This window comes from Rhinolophus sinicus, linkage group LG16, assembly GCF_036562045.2.
Source record: "Rhinolophus sinicus isolate RSC01 linkage group LG16, ASM3656204v1, whole genome shotgun sequence".
Lineage (NCBI taxonomy): Eukaryota > Metazoa > Chordata > Mammalia > Chiroptera > Rhinolophidae > Rhinolophus > Rhinolophus sinicus.
The window spans coordinates 22,147,165-22,162,017 of NC_133765.1; the positions used below are offsets into that span (position 1 = coordinate 22,147,165).

The window sequence follows — 14,853 nt, forward strand, 5'->3', positions numbered from 1 at the left end:
GGCTTTAGGATAGGAAGCAATTTATGAGTGACTTCACTGCATCCAATTTTACTTCGTCACATATAGAAACTATTTGATAATGAACTGAAGAATGAATGGCCTGGAGAGAAGGCACCCCAGGTTCCCCACCACACAGAGAGGCTTCAGGCTGGCACCCACGCTCCCAGGGCGTGTCCCTGCCCATCTCACCATCTCACACAGCACAAGCGGTGCCTCGGCGCCCTGGGCTTTCCTGAGTCCTGGCCCTGCAGCTAAGGGTCGGATCTGGACCCAATGTTTCGCTTGCAGTGTGTGTGGCAAAGTCATTGGGGTAGGGGGATGTTGGTGGCCGGGAGACGGACACGCGTGTTCCCCTGTGTTCCCAGCTGCCCAGTGTATTTAGTCACTGTGATGGCGGCTCATTAGTTACTGCAGCCCATCCAGACAGACGCTGGGTTGTGAGGGATGGGGGGACTGAGACATGCAGAGCGGGTGTGGGGGTTACAAAAAGAAAATGAATGAAGAGTATCACTGGCAACTGTCCAATAATAAATTTGATTAACTTTTAGGAAAAAGATTATTCAAAGTTCTGGTGCAAGAAAGAAAACTTAAAGAAACCAAAGCCCATAAAACTAAAATGGTAATCACCACTCCTTACTGTTTGTCCAACTCTCAAAAATTACAGGCCCAGGTGGTTTTAAAGGTATTTCACCAAACTTACAGGGCCAGCTAATCTCTATCTTTTCCAATTTGTTAAGAATAAGAGAAGATATTCAAATAATTCCATGATGCTTTTCTTAATTCTAAGATCAATAAATAGATAGTATAAGAAAACAAAACAATAGGCCCATTTCATTTATGAACCTAGACATAAAAATCCTAAATAAAATATTGGCCATAAAGTCCCTGCATTTTTAAAACTAGGAAAATACAGACTAAAAGTGGATCGATGTGTTAGTGTGGGGACAGAGCCCCATAGAGTAGTTTACAGGCCCTCGGCCTCACGTGGAAAGGTGCTGGCTCGGGTGTGGCTGATTGGCTGTCGGCTGTGGCCGGTTAGCCGATTGGCCGCTGGTATAACTACTGCGGCTACAGAGGAGAGCCGAGGACTGCCGAGGAGCCGAGCAGAGCCGAGCAGAGCTGAGGAGAGCGGAAGAGGAGAGCCGAGGAGAGCGGAAGAGAGGAGAGGAACAGAGTCGAGAGAGTGGAGGAGAGTCTTCGGTCGGTCGGTTGGCGGAAAGGCGGACGGCAGGTCGCACGTCCGGTGGGCCCAGCCTCCAGTGAGACCGTGGTGGTATGGCTCCCCTACCTATGGCTCCGTGGGTGTCACTTTTCAGCCTCACCATATCCTGCGTTCTTGTGTGGGGAGCAGGAGCAGAGACCCCGCAGGCCGCCCCGCCTGAAAAATGGCGCGGCGAGCAGGCCTCTGCGCATGACAAATGGCGCAGCGAGCAGGGTCTCCCGCACGACAGTTAGTTACTGGAGCATTAGTCCTTGCTGATGAACACACATGGTATTCTCAGGGGCAGCTATAAATACTGCCACATATGGAAAACTAATAAGCATTAAGCTATGGAACATTACTACCCTGGGAAGCAGAGTGGCTGAATTCTATGGTTTACACATATCAATGTAAAGGAAATTCCAAGCAGTTCCACCATTCCTTAAGAAACTACATAAGAGCTACCTAAACGAATTATTAATATTTAAAGAAATATTTTATTTCTTCAAAATAAATGTATATTTAAATGGAAAAGAAACGAAACAATGTAAGAATTATACCCTGCTATGACTGTGAAAGTAGAAATTGTCTTTAGTACAACAATCTATAGAGCAAATCTAAGGACACAAGGTTAACACAGAGCTATGCAAGGATTTGTGAGCATGCGCGTGTGGTCCCTATTACCTTAGGAAATACAATTTATGTTCTCTGTGATTGCTCAAGAATTTGCATATCCAATTGGGGAATGCATGTTTTGTCAGATGCTTCCCTGGGAGGAGAATGGCCGTTAATGAAGATTTGGTTGTGTGCTTGAGGACCTCGATTGACAGCTGATACAAAAGGCAAGTACGAGCAGGACTGCTCTTAGCTACTGCAGCTGCTTTTGAATATTAATATTTGTCGTGCGGGAGACCCTGCTCGCTGCGCCATTTGTCGTGCGGGGCGTCCAGCGGGGTCTCTGGTCCCGCTCCCCACATAAGAACGCAGGACATGGTGAGGCCAAAAAGGAACACCCGCAGAGCCATAGATGGGGTGTCATATCACTATATTCTCGCTGGCGGCATCCACTTCTCTGCAATCCGCGCTTGCTAGCTCAGCCACCATCTTCTTGCTAGCCCCCACTTTTTTGCTAGCGCAGCCACAGCAGTTATATTAGTGGCCAATGGCTCACTGGTTACAGCTGACGGCCAACTAGCCACAGCTGATGGCCATCCAATCACAGTTGATGGCCATTTACTACCTGAGTCAGCACATTTCCATGTGAGGCCGAGAGCCTGGAAACTGCTTTCTGGGGCTCTGTCCCCACAATATTCTAATGCTTTATGTATAGGTACTTGGTTTTGTTGTTTTTAACCTCAGAATTTCTGGACAGAAACTGCGCTTGGTACCTTTCTCAGGGTAAAGCCTTTTTTCAACTTCCCCAATGAGCATGCACGCTGACGCTGACGGCTCCTAATACTAAATACTGGCAAACAGCAGGGGACTGAAGGTTGAGGCTGCACCCACTCCAGCAAATGAGGCCAAAACATCTGGATCCAGATACATTAAAGGACCCGTTGGCATTAAGGAACCGTTTTGCCTCGCAAATGAATTTACATGCACTCTCCAAAAGATATTAAATTTGTAGCAATTGTGCATTTGAGCTTCAGGGAACAATAATATACTTAAAGATATAAATATTCTCAATATATTTATATTACATAAAAAGTTGTACAATTCTAAGATAACTTGAAATCCCAGCAGCAGAACTCAGGGTGAACCCTATTAGTTAATTGGGGCAGGTAAATGAATGTGAATTCTAATCTGCCTGGCAGCATTTTACCAAAAATCTGATTTTTCCTCCCCATATAGAGAGATTTCTGAAGTATAGTCATTTTCTTTTTGAACCAAAAACTGAAAAAAGAGGCAGTTCTTATTTATTTCAAGAGTCACTCATTCCACAAATAACTTGCTGAGGGTTTGTTGTGATAAATAGAATGTAACCAATAAAAAATAAATAAGCAGAAAGTTAAAATAGGTGTTTAAAAAATCCATAAAATAAAGCTAGTCCACTTCCCTTACTTAGATGCCACTCTCACCTGTATCACACAGTTCAAACGGCTTGAAGAATGGAAATGCCAATCACTGTGCCCCCCCCACCCTCCTCACCACACCTGGCCCAGCCCTGAGGGATGGGACAGCGCACTCAGGCAGTTGTGTTCATGGGGCAGGACCCCTCTCCCGGCTGCAGCTGACTAGGCCAGCGCAGGGCAACCAATCCTGTGAGGGGTCAGACCTTTAAGGAAAGCCCTGCAATCACGTTCGTTTTCTCATGAATTCAATCCAGGAATCTCTGCCGCTGAAGTGAGAGTCAAAAGGAAATGATGGAAACAGATCAGTGGGGCCAGGTGGCCACCTGCAGGTGCAAAACCATGAGCGAGCAGAGGAAGCCAGCCGTAGAGCAAGGTGGAAAGAGCAAATGCAGAGGCCCCTCGAGAAAGTCTCTGAAGTGGCCAAGTCTCAGGCCATTCGACAGTTCCACGTTCAGGTACCTGCCACTTGAGGTAATTAAAGGGGACTTTTTTTTTCCCTTTGGATTTAATGGCCTTGATTGTGGATGTGTGAGACTGTGGTATAATAATAGGAGCAAGTTAGAAGTGGGGCAGGGAGAATGGCCGAGGGGTCAGGCAAACGAAGACAGAAATGTCAGCAAGGGACTAAGATATATACATATGAGATACGGGAACTAGCAGAACACACGAAGTATGGAAGTCTGAGCCCATACACCGAAAGGCCCTCTATGGACTCAGTCAGAAGAGAAATCCCATGTTCCTTCTTACAACTCAGGCTTGGCCTGCTCTCCTCGCATTGTGGGTGGGACTGCCTGCGCCCCCTCCACAGCCAACACCTCCACTTGCCAGAGCCACTCTCACGTGCCTACTGAAGGGCGAGCCGGTCGATAATTCTCCCCTTTCTCTCCTTCATTGTCAGGTTTTTCCTCTCAAGCTGTTCTTATTAGCACATAACTATGCTGTAATCTCTCAAGTTAGCCCCAGATCCCCATCCAGCGAACACCCCATTTCTGTGCTCTTCTTTCAGAACAAAGCTTCCGACTGATCTATCAAGTTTTTGCCCCCCCAACCCCTCCGCCCCCCCCACACACTCAACAGCTGCATCCATGTTGCAAAATTTAGTGGTCAATTCTTAGGTCTTTGCAATGTAGTACAAATAATACAGCATCACGTATGAGGTCGTCTTGAAGTAAAAGTTTCATCTGCATTCAATTAAGCCTTTCATATGTGCATATAACGTTCAGCTTACTTTAAACACAGAGATTATTAGAATGAGTTACACAACACCATGAGCAAACAATGAAGCAAATCCAGAAAGTGGGGCCACCCACCACTCCACACAGTGCTTTTCAATACAGGTTCCTGCGGTGACGGACATCTGTGTTGTCCAGTATAGTACCCACTTGGCATGTGTGGCTATTGGGCAACCGAAATATGGTTAGTGTGACCTAGGATCTGAATCTTTAATATAATTTTAATTTATTTATATATATAGTGGACTGGTGTGGTCTCTTAAGCCAATATTGTAAAGAAAAATAGAGGCTAGGTACTCATCAAGATAAAGAGATATCACAACCAAATGTATTTCTATATACAATTGTATTTCTATAGACTATATACTATAGAAATACAATTGCATTTCTATATACTAGCAACAAAATTAAGATCAATTCTGTCTACCATTATGTCAATAAACATAATTGATTAAAACACTGAGCTGTATAGTTAAAATGGGTGCAGTTCATAACGTGTAGATTATACCTCAATAAAGTTGATGAAAAATACTTAGAATAAATTAAAGAAAATTAAGTAAGACTTCTACATTGAAAATTATAAAACACTGCTGAGAAAAAATTAAAGACATAAGTGGAGAGAGAGGCTGTGTTCATGGATGGAATATTCAATTTGTTAAGATGTTAATTCTCCCCAAATTTATTTACAGAGTTAACACAATTGCAACCAAAATACTGGCAGGGGAAAAATAAGCTGAGCTCATGACTTACTTTAAAGCTACCATAAGACTAAGTGGTTGGGTGTGTAAACAAGTAGATCAGTGGATAGAGTCTAGAAATAGATGGAGAGAAAAGAGCCGAGACATAGATGGTCAACTGATTTTCAATAAAAGGTGCAAGGGAATTCAGTGGGTGAAAGACAATAGTTTCAATAGATGGTACTAAAACAACTACATATCATTTAGGAAAAAAACCCTCAAACCATACTCAAAAATTAATTCAAGATGGATCATGAACCTAGACATAAAAGCTGCAATTATAAAGCTCATATATAAGAGACTATCTCTTTGACCTTGAGTCACGCAAAGAGTTCTTAAGACACAAAAAACACTAACCATAAAAGAAAAAGTTAATAAATTGGAATCTATCAAAATTAAAACTGTCTGCTCTTCAAAAGACATCACCAAGAAATGAAAAGGCGAGCACAGCCTGGAAGAGCACATTCGTGATACTCTTTCATGGTATCTTTTCCTGACAAAAGACCTGTATCTCTAATACATATCTAAAACACCTGCAACCCAATAATAAAACATCAAACAATAAAATAAATGATTTGAACAGAAACTTCACAAAGGATGATATACAAAGATCAATAAAGCACATGAAAATGTGCTCAGAATTATTTATTAGTCATCGGGGAATGCAAATGAAAATCGCAATGAAAAAACACTTGCCACCTGTAGAGTGGTCAAATTAAAAAGACTGACCAGACCAAATGTGGTGAGTACACAGAACAACAAGAACTCTGATACCTCGTTAGCGGGAGTGTAAAAATGCTAAACACTGTGGAAAAATGTTCGGCAGCTTCTCGTAGAACTTAACATACACCTGCCTTCTATGTCTCAGTATTCACCCAGGAGAAACAAAAACAGGTGCCCACAGAGACTCATGCAAGAATGTTTATAGTTGCTTTATTCATAGTAGCCCCAAACTGAGAAAAACCCGAATGGCTCTCAGCAGGGGCACAGATCATCGAGCTTCGGTCTCGTCATGCAATGGACGACTACTCAACAATAAGAAATGAACAGATGCACAACCTGAGTGACTCTCAGAAACACTGTTTCGAGCAAAAGAAGTCACACACAAAACAGTGATACTTTATGATTTCATTTATATGAAGTCCTAGAATAGTCAAAACCAATTTTTGACGATAGAAATCAAGAGTGGCTGCCTCTGGGAAGAAAGGGGGATTGACGGGGAAAGGGCACGACGGAACTTTCCATGTTGACGAAACTGTTCTGTGACTTCACTGGAGTGTATACATTTGTCCAACATCAGCAAATTGTACCTTTAACATGTGTGTATTTTACGTGTGGAAGGTGTATAAAAAGCCCCAGGAGTTGGGGCGGGGGGTAGGTAGAAATTAACAAGCTGATTCTAAATTTTATAGGGAAATGCAAAAAGGGGCCAAGACTAATATCCAAGGTCATCTAGAAAAAGAACAAAGCTGGAGAAGTTCCACTGCCAGCAATGAAGCTCTATTATAAAGCTCTAATAATTAAGACAGAGTGGGTTTGGTACAAGGATAGACAAATAAAGGAAACACAATACAAAGTCCAGAAACAGACTCCATGCCTGATTTCTGACAAAGATGTTACTGCAGTACAGTGGAGAAAGAACGGACTTTTTAGTACATGGAGCTGGGTCAATCTGATACACACATTTTTAAAAGTTAATCTTGACTTCTACATCATACCACATACAAAAATCAACTCGGTGGATTGTACATCTCGACATACAAGGTAAAACTAAAAGGCAGTAAATCTAGGAAAAATATTTAGAAGAAAACGCAAGAGACTATACCCTTAAGGTAGGCAAATGTTTCTTAAACAGGATATGAAACATAATAACTATAAAGGAAATATTTGATAAATTGGACTATCAACTATAGAATGAATAAATTAACAGTAGTGTATTCATACGGGGGAAAGCTACTATATGGCAACCACATGTAAGAACCTGGACGACTATCTCAAATGAAATGTTTAACTAAAGCCAGACAGAACAGAGTATGTACCACATGTTTCCATTTATATAAAGTTCAAAAACTAGCAAAACAAATCTACAGTGTAAAAGTTAGGGTACTGTTTACTCTTGTGGTGGGAGACTGATACCTGCTTATCTGGATGAGTTCACTTGGCAAAAATTCACCACGTTGTACAATTACAATTTGTGTATTTTTCTGTGTGTGTGCTGTGTATCAATATGTATAAAGTTAAAAAAAAATGCTCAACCTGATTTTTCTCCCCAGTCTTGTTCTCTCTGGTCTTCTACGTCTTAGTGAAACGGCCACTCCATCCAGCTGTTCAGGAAAAAACAATGCAACCTTGCTCAACTTCGTTCTTTCTCGTATGCACCACATACAATCTGCCGCAAACCTTCTGACTCTATCATCTCTGCCACCCGCTGACTGGCCCCTGTCATCGCTCGCCTGGACGACTCGCTGGTCTCTCCAGCTCCCACCCTTCTTCCCTTCAGTCTGTTCTCCACATGGCAGCCACAGCAAGTATTAAAACATACATCAGCTCACCTTATCTGTTTGCTCTGAAGCCTTCAAAGCCAAAGCCTCCTAATGCCTTCTAATGCTCTGCGACCTGGCCCTACCCTTTTCCTCCCTGCTCACTCCACTCCGGCCAGAGGCCTTCTTGCTGCGTCGTGGATGTGAACAACATGCTCCTGCCCCAAAGCCTTGGCACACGCTGCTTTCTCTGCTAGCCACGTGGCGTGCTCACTCAGCCCCTTCAGCTTTCTGCTCTAATGTCACCCCTCAGAGGCCTGCCCTGACAATTTTAACAAGCACTCTTGCAATCATGTTCTATACCCTTTATTTCAGCTTTAGTTCTTTTCATAGTTCTTATTATTACATGGTAGTATATTGAATAATAATTCGTTTGCTCTCTGAGGTTCGTGAAGATACATATTTTTCTTTTTTTCACAATTATATCCTCACCACTAGCATAGTGACTAACACATATTTTTCAATGAGGGTTGTTGAATTACTAAATACGGTGAAGGAGACACAGCACCTCATGTAGGTCTTAAACTTTTATTAAAAGACATTAAAACAAAAGAAGAATCATATTAACGGACAGAAAGCCTGAATGCCATAAAGGGTTAATGATCCCAGAATTACTATGAAATTCCAATTTTTAAGTTTTAAGTTTAAGTCCAATTAAAATCCCGAGTTTTTCGTAACACTTAACAAGATCATCTTAAAGTTCGAATGGCAATGCAAAGGACTCAGAATAGCCATGAGAGTATCAGCGAGGGGTGTGTTTGTGCAGGGAAGGAGAGGATTTTTCTGCCATATAATGACTCTACTTCATAAAAATCTGTGCCAGAATGCCTGCAGGCACGTCATACCCTGATATCCCTTCCTTCTCTCCTCTAAATCACAGGGCTGGATGTCCGGGGCTACATTTCCACAGACGCTGCCGGCAGGTTTCTGGTTAGATTCTCAATGAAAGGCACTCGTATACAATTTGGAGGCAGAGGAGAAACGGAGGTATGTTTTTGCTCCATTATCAAGGATGGGCAAATGCATGGTGGACTTTAGCAGACTGAGATTGTGCAGCCTCCTTCAGGCGTTGCTTAAGGACGGGTGACAACTGATTGTTTCCAGAGACTTTTGGTGGTTTCTGTACCTTCCGGATGCCCTGCAAGTCAGTGGCAAACCTGAGCGGTAGCAGCCAGTCACCTCCTGCACCTCTGTTCCTCTATTTCTGCCACTGTTTTGTAAATACCCAGTTCACCAGACTGAATCCATTCTTACCTGAAATACTTAAAGAGGTTTGTTTTCCTGTCTGGACCCTGGATGAATTAAGTCATGGTAAATAAAATAGTGTGGTAATTATTAGCACAGAAAGAGACAACCTGACTAATGAAAGACAAATCTCAGACTTAGACCCACACGTATATGGAAACTTCATATTATAGAAGTGAAACCGCAGATCAGTTTCATAGATAATTCATAGATCAGTAATAGTTCATAGATCAAAATATGAACTATTTAATAACACTGCTGGAATCCACTGCATAAGAAACACTCATTTCAGGAAAAAACAAACAAACAAACAAACAAAAAAACGGGTCCCTACTGCTAACCCTACACAAAAATCAAGCCCAGGTGAACTAAAGCCTTAAATGTGAAAACAACTCTTATAAGCTTCATAGAATATTTTTATAATTTCAAAGAGAAGATTTCTTAAATAAGACCCAAAACGCCATAAACCAGAAATTAACTTCTGTGTATCAAAAAGCATCTTAAGCTCTCTCCCTCCTCTTTCCCTCCCCAAACATTCAGGGGGCTCTGAGCCCTCCCAACAGGTGGGGGGAGGAGCACAGCCGCCCAGGGAGACGACTGAGCAGGGTGAGGACGGCATCCTCCAGGGCTGGGGAAGAAAGCGCAGGATGTCAGAGCACAGGCTGGGGGAGGCTGTCCACCAGGGGGAAGCGGGATGACGGTCCGTGTGGGGAGCTGGGGCCTGAGCGGGGGCGGAGCGGGGCAGGTGGCCCTGGAAATGAAGGTAAGTTACATACAGTGGGATTGCACAAACACACAAATATATTACAGATCATGAGAATCAGGCTTCTCACTGCTGGGAAAGGACTTACAGATACAGAAGAGTAGAATGAACCCTCTATGGTGTTGGATTGGAACTGGAGGTGTTGATGTAAACTCATGGCTTATGTCTACTGATTTATAGATCAACTGATTGATAGACATGTAGATATATCCCCTACCTCCGACTGGCAGGGCCTGGCGGCAGCAAAACCCCAATAGAACTAACACTCAGATCTTGGCTTCTAAATACTATTCTCCATTTAAAGGAACCAGGACTCCCTGGAAAATGGATGATTCCGGGGCTGGGGAATGGATGATTCCTGTGAGTGGAGATGATATTTTGTATATCGGAAAGTTGAAAAAGGCACAAAGAATGTTTGGGACCTGTCAAAAGTACACAGATAACAACTTAAAGGGGGCTCCGCCTGGCCAGATCAGGTGTAATTTGAATAATGCTAGTAACAAATTACAAGGCATTGAATAAAATAGGAAATCTTGAGTCCACACCAATATTTAAAAATGAATAGATTGAAAGTTGGGTAAGGAGCAAGATACTTTCCATCTGTAGAAATCATACTTGGGTATTTTTGTTTGTTTGTTTGTTTTTAAAAGATTTTCCATGTTTTCCATGTTACTTGTCACACTCACGGTCTCCTTATCTTCTGGAATATACTAAGTATACTTGTAATTGCTGGGTTTTTTGTTTGTTTGTTTGTTTAATTGGGGAAGGGGAACAGGACTTTATTGGGGAACAGTGTGTACTTCCAGGCCTTTTTTTTGTTTTCCAAGTCAAGTTGTTGTCCTTTCAATCTTAGTTGTGGAGGACGCAGCTCAGCTCCAGGTCCAGTTGCCGTTGTTAGTTGCAGGGGACGCTGCCCACCATCCCTTGCGGGACTCGAGGAATTGAACCAGCAACCTTGTGGTTGAGAGCCCACTGGCCTATGTGGGAATCGAACCGGCAGCCTTCGGAGTTAGGAGCATGGAACTCTAACCGCCTGAGCCACCGGGCCGGCCCTGTAATTGCTGTTTTAAAGTCCTTGTGTCTTTAACTCTATTATCTGTGCCATTTCTTGTCAGTTCTGAAAGAGTTTTCTCCTCATTAGAGGTTATATATTCCTACTTTGCATCCCTGGTAATTATTGATTAGATACTAGACATCATAACTTTTACATTGTAGGGTACTGGATTTTTAGGGGGAGGGTATTCCATTAAATATTTTTGCACTTTTTCTCGGACATGGTTACTTCGAAAGTTTGATCCTTTCAGGGCTTGCTTTGAAGTTTTGTTAGGTTAAGACCAGAGCAGCCTGTACTCCAAGGCGAATTCAGCTCTACCACTGAGGTTGACTGTATTCTGAGAATCTATCCAATGTCTTGAATTATTATGAGGTTTCTCCACTCTGGCTGTTGGGAACATGAACTATTCCCATCCCCATCACGGCTGGAAGTAGATATGGAGAATGGGATATTTACATTCTTTCAAAGTACCTCTACAAAATATTTACCAATTACAAAGAGAAAAACAGTAACGTAACATAGAGAAGCCTGGCAGACATCATTTTAACAAAGTGACCAAAATAAACACCATCAGAAATGGGACAAATTGGAATCATGTGCCATTTTATAAGGAAGGTCCTTATTGGATACACCAAGATCACAGCATCACTTCTGTGATATTCCTGCCAAAGATGCACAACCGGAATCTAATCATGAGGAAACATCAGACAAACTCAAATTGGAAGACATTCTGCAACACAACTGGCCTGTGAACTGTGTAAACATATTGGGAAGTAATTTGATAACAACCATGAAAGATGTTTATACCTTATGACTCAACAATTTAACTCATAAGTACATATTCTAGAGAAACTCATACATGTGTACAAGAAGAGACCTATTGGAATGTGCATATGGTATTACGACAGCAAAACATTCAAATCAACTGAAATACCCACCAAGAAGGGAATGATGAGATACATGGCTATGGAAAAATAATGAGCTAGAACTCCACATAGCAACATGAGGAAGTCTAATCAACATTGATGAGTAAAAATGATCTGTTACAGATACGCATGGGCATTATAACAGCAAATGTACAGGGCAGTCATGGAGGAGAGAATACAACCTGGGAGGAATATACCAGCAGTTTCAATTGTATTTAAAATATTTTTTTCCTTAGGATAGATGGTAGACATGGGTTTTCTTTTTGTTATTCGCTTTACCTTTCTTTATGTCTGAAACCTTTTTTACTGAAAAATGTTACTACTAGTCTAAGTTGAAGAAATTTCATCTAAAGTAGTTAAAAACATTGCTAAAATAGTTTTATTTTAGCACACCACAGGGTTTCTGAAAAACGTACTCATAAGGAAGTTCTATGCAGATAATATCAGATAAACTTTTACTGCAGTAACAAATAATTTCCAAAACCTTTGGCTGATTTTGACAGCATAGCAAAAGCTATCAATTTCATCTGGAACCTGATCAAATTGATAATTCACCCAGATTTGAATAACTGATAAAACTTTAATGCAGCTTGAAAGACTCAGTGGGATGGCCATTATCAATCATCATTGATGAGTAATAATATATAGGCTATTTTCCATGTAGTTGTAGGACATTCTTTAGACTTAGCACCACCATGTACAGCTAAGAAATAGCTTATTAGCAATTATAGAAATTCCTTCCGTCTGTTCATGTAATTATTTCCCTTCCCTTTCTCATAAAAACCCCTCGTATTCACCCCATAATTGGGACATAATTTGGGTTTCTGTCTAAATCTATGTGCCCAGATTACAATTCTTTTTGATATCAAATAAATGCTTATTGCTGTTCACTTTGGCTTTTTAAATTTTGAGGTTAACAATATTAATCTTTTACAGAAAATAAAAGTGCTTGTATGTACAGGGTTCTAAAAATGCCAATGACTTCACAACTAGTTGAGTAGATACCAGATTGCTTTCTGAGATCACCCCAATTCCCAGCCCTCTGTACCCCTTTCCTACCCAGATCCTGACACATATGCATATGGGACTTTTCAAACTTCTAGAATTCTCAGAAGGATGTTGCGGTTTCTACAGAAGGATGTGTTTTTGATACATCTTCCTGACCACAAAAGAACATCTGGCATTTAGCAACTTCTTTTTGAAGAATAAATTGCAAACAATGGCTTTTTTCTTTGAAAATCCGTAATCAAAGAATTCTTTTGAAAGAAAACCCACATGCAACAAGATTTGCATAATGCTTTCTATAAATCAAGACAAACATGTTTTTATATGTATATTAAGTTGGATATTCTTGTCACGATAATACATGCAGAAATACATATACATATGTATATGCTCTTCAGCTTTCAAAAAGGTTTTGAGAAGTTCTACATAAAAGTACACAAGAAAATCCATAAAAACAAAAATAAGAGTCAAGTAATGAAGACGGCAAAGGAATAAAATTAGTTACTTACACTAGATCAGGGGTGTCCAAACTGCGGCCCGCGGGCCAACTGCGTGCGGCTCGCAATCCATTGTTAATTGGCCCTCAGCAAATTCCAAAACTATATTTCGTTTACTTAAATAAACCAGGTGAGGCAATACGTGCTTCACCTCAAGTGAGTGGCCCGGCTGTTTGTGTATTTTACCGCATATGGCCCTTGGTGAAAAACGTTGAAAAAAGTTTGGACACCCCTGCACTAGAGGGTTTTATCAGATTGGGGTCCGTGATCACTGATTCACACAGCTCCTCCCAGAGCCTTCTCCCAAGGGCTCCTGTGAGTGGAGATGGTACGAGAACAGCAGGCATAGCATGGCGCTCTTCTGAGAAACTCAGTCCACACCAGCGACAAGTGGCATACGCCCTCTGTGCTCAGAGACTTGGCCTGTGGCCCACACCCGGCCCCATCTGGAAGCTCCACCAACCACCCCAGGCACCGAGGCATGATCAGGTGTATTCTGCCACATCAAGGGCCAGAGCTTGCTTACTCTTTCCTTTGTTAATTTATTTTTAACAACTTAGAAGGTTTTGGGCTGATTTCCAGAAAACCAATCTGGGGAGTCCCTGAATCCTTGCAACCACATAATTTCTAAGCCACAGAGAGGAAGTCTCCCCACAGCCAAGGCCTGCCAGTCCCAGCAGCGAACTTTTGTCATGAGCTTGAGGACCAAAAGGTTACACTTATTTCCCACTTATTATTTCTGGATTTTCTGTTCTGGCTGTTCCCTCTCTCCCTTGCTGTGCTCTGAACTCCAGGCAGAGGATTTTATGTTCATTGTAGAATGAACTGACGAAAGGAAATGGTGGAACTGAGAGGGCACTTTCTGTTAATGTGACTCATAAACTTTCATGGTTTATTACCCTGAAAGACATCCAATTACCACAGCTCTAATATCGTGCTAATCTTGTATTAAAAAGTTTGTTTAAAGGTCAAAATGACAATGAACAGTATCTCCACTTTCCGTTTTCTGAAAATTTCACTGAACATTAAAATATCACGAAAGTAAAAATTTTAATTCATAAGGATTAGAATACGATTAACAGATAACAAATATTTCCTGCTTTTATTGTTTTCCAGATAAGCTTACAATCACTCTTTCAGAGCATTATATCATAGAATAATTTGTTAACAAGCACATTCAGCATAACTTAAGGAAACATCCAGGATAAATATCTTAACTTGAGAAGCACTCTGGATTCACTGACCAGCTCTAAAGTTCACATGAAGCAGAAATCTTACTTACATTGACAATTTTTCCTCAATTGATCATGAAAAAGAGATAACATTGCCTTTTGAAATAATAATTTACTCCTTTTTGTGAATCAAATTATGTTTGTAAATGAGTACGTAGAAAGATAAAACATAACTAAAAGCAATGTTACCTTAATCCTATTTTATCAACTAATTTTATCAAATTTTGTCCATCTCTGATACTGTAATTATGTCTGAAAATTGACAAGGAAAAACTATTATATTTTTCTGTAACACTCTTCTAGCACAATCCAGCACCAAGTAGTGGTTCCAAAGGTTGAATTTATCATG

General features: G+C 41.3%; 1 long non-coding RNA gene across 2 annotated transcripts; it reads left to right on the forward strand.

The window, feature by feature from the left end:
* The first annotated feature begins 1,880 nt into the window (after positions 1-1,880).
* Positions 1,881-9,689, forward strand: LOC141569215 (uncharacterized). 2 transcript variants are annotated; one of them, XR_012492691.1, is made up of 4 exons: positions 1,881-2,043; positions 3,528-3,744; positions 7,516-7,770; positions 8,663-9,689. It is a non-coding gene; the product is annotated as an uncharacterized LOC141569215 (long non-coding RNA). The 2 variants fall into 2 exon arrangements; XR_012492690.1 differs by having other exon boundaries at positions 7,516-9,689.
* Positions 9,690-14,853: the final 5,164 nt, after the last annotated feature.